The sequence below is a fragment of the Saccopteryx leptura genome, chromosome 6 (genome assembly GCF_036850995.1).
Source record: "Saccopteryx leptura isolate mSacLep1 chromosome 6, mSacLep1_pri_phased_curated, whole genome shotgun sequence".
Taxonomy (NCBI): Eukaryota; Metazoa; Chordata; class Mammalia; order Chiroptera; family Emballonuridae; genus Saccopteryx; species Saccopteryx leptura.
Window position 1 is genome coordinate 183,569,248 of NC_089508.1, and position 2,655 is coordinate 183,571,902.

The following is a 2,655-nucleotide window of genomic DNA, read 5'->3' on the forward strand; positions in this document are numbered from 1 at the left end:
GGTATGAATAGTAAATTGTTTTTTTCTCCCTCTATGGATACGATCAGCTTAATTTTTTGTGATTGTTGTTGTTACTCATTTTTTTAAAATTATTTTCAAGATTGTCCAGGAATTAGTTGATAAAAATATAAAAGCTAATGGATTTTTTAATAAATTCACTCTTTGAGTTTTCCTAAATTTTTACCTAGACTATATTTAATAAATATGTAATAGACAATGTTTTAGGATTCCCCTTGGATCATTTGTAATGTAACGAGATAAATTGCCAACTTCTGATTGGGTATTGAAAATCTTTTCTTTTTTAAAAAATTTTGGGTTTTTTAAAATTTATTTTAGAGTATTGGTTGCTATTTTCAGGAAATAATAATATCCACAAGAAAAGATGGAAAATGCATATTTTTTAAAGTCCCTCCCTCAGTTTATAGGAGCCATCCTACTGTGAGTTAAATTTATACTATGATTTTGATAAAACAAGCATTTGAAAAAGGTGAATGAAACCTTAGATTTTTTTTAGAAGTCTAAATAACAGCCTATCTTCCTTTATGGGAATCTTTCTTTGACTTCTTCCTCCCATTCCACCCCACCCAGCTCCACAAAATACTGACCTGAAAATTAAAAGCAGTCCCTGAGTTGTTTCTCTCCAAAAGCTGCTTGAAATATTTTACTTTGCTATGTGTTTGAGTCACTTGATGAAGAAAAAGTGCACTTACCTCTCCCCCCAAAAGATACGTTTTTCCTCCCTTGAACTGATATTCCTGATAATATAACTTTTTTTAAAAGTATATGACTGAATTTTTTATGGACCAAAATAATGAGATTTTAAAATAGTCAGATGTGAGATATATATATATAATTGTATCTATATAAATCTGTATTTTCATTGTATTACTTATTCAGTAGTTGAGCTTTCATTGTATTACTTAATCAGTAGGTTTTACTGATTCAAGGTGTAAATGTTCTGACCTCAAAATAAATTTATATGCAGAAAATTATATGTATTTTAACATCATTTGAAAATCTTTGGCCCTGGCTGATTGGCTCAGCAGTAGAGCATCTGCCTTGCATGTGGAAGTCCCAGGTTAGATTCCTTGTCAGAGCACACAAGAGAAGTGACCATCTGATTCTCCATCCCTTCCCCTTCTCCTCCCCTTCTCTCTCTCTCTCTCTCTCTCTCTCTGTCTCTCTCTCTCTCTCTCTCTCTGTCTCCCCCTCCTGAAGCCATGGCCTATTCAAGCAAGTTGTCCCTAGGCACTTGAGGATGGCACCATGGCTATGCCTCAGCTGCTAAAATAGCTTAGTTGCCAAGCAATGGCCCTAGATGGGCAGAACATTGCCCCATAGGTGGTTTGCTGGGTGGATCCCTGTCAGGGCTCATGTGTCTGTCTCTTTGCCTCCCTGCCTTCTCAATAATAATAATAAAAATATATTTCATTGTTCTTTTAATTTGATAATGTCATCACCATGAGTTTGGTTTTAAGGATAAAGATTCAGCTCTATAACAAAACAGTGGCGAGGTTACTCAGGAAAAGTACTGTAACCAATAAAATTAGTGTTAAAGTCACTTTTTGGTTTGGTTTCATTTTAAAATTCTAATTTGTTGAAATTTAGAATCAAGGAGTGAGAGTGAGTGAAAGTGTTCAGAATGTAGCCTAATTTCAGCATAAAAATTAAAGATAAATTCAGTCAAGTTTATTTTGCGGAATGCCTCCCCAAAAAAGGTTGCTAGCGAGATTGAAAGATGCAGTACATAAGTTAAATAAAATAAATGTTTCCAAGAGATAGCAAAGAAGGAAACAAAGTGAAGAGCCTGAGACTGTCTGTTACCCTAAATTTATGTAGGGAGGGTCCATTAATTTCAAACAAGGGGATTCATACACTAAATAGGATATCACATTGAGTTTCATTCCATTTACTGTATGTTCCTAAAGGTGAAAACAGCAGGAAAATAAAATTACAGCTTCTTTTGTATAAAACTTTAATCATTTTATATATGACAACCTTATGCTTAATGTTTTTCAAATACTCTTCATAAAACATTATTTAGCGAAAGCATACTCTCCCACTGAGCATATTGCTGCTTTCAATGGCTGTGCTAATCTAGTTTGAATATATGCAGCATTTAATCTTAATTATGATGCTGAAGTCTATACAACGTTAATTATTCATTTCACATGCTCCCTCCACTTTATTGTAACTCCTAATTTGCTTAACAAAATGTAGCATTTAATTAGAAGTGTGGAACTGTTGAGGCAAGGTGGGGTTTGGGTGTCTGTGGTGTGAGTGGGGGGGCTCAAGCTTTCTATTTATTTGAAAATATATATGGGGAGGGCAAGAGTTGGAATGAGAAGAGTCAAAGTTGTTTAATTCAAAAGATAAAATCTCTTAGTGGTCCACTTCTCTTACCTGTTTCACAGTTTCTTATAATGTAAAAAGAAAATGAAAAAAAAAAAAACCTCATTGTTTTAATTATGTGTGATAGTTGAATCATGGTTACTGTCTATTAAATATTAGCTGAAAAACACACACATACATAAATACACAAAGAAAATCAGATAATCAGGTTATTTTAACCTACATGATAATCAACTGAAATGTGTTATTCTTTAGTAATTAACATGTTTTTATTACATTTTTAAAATGCAACAATAAAACTGC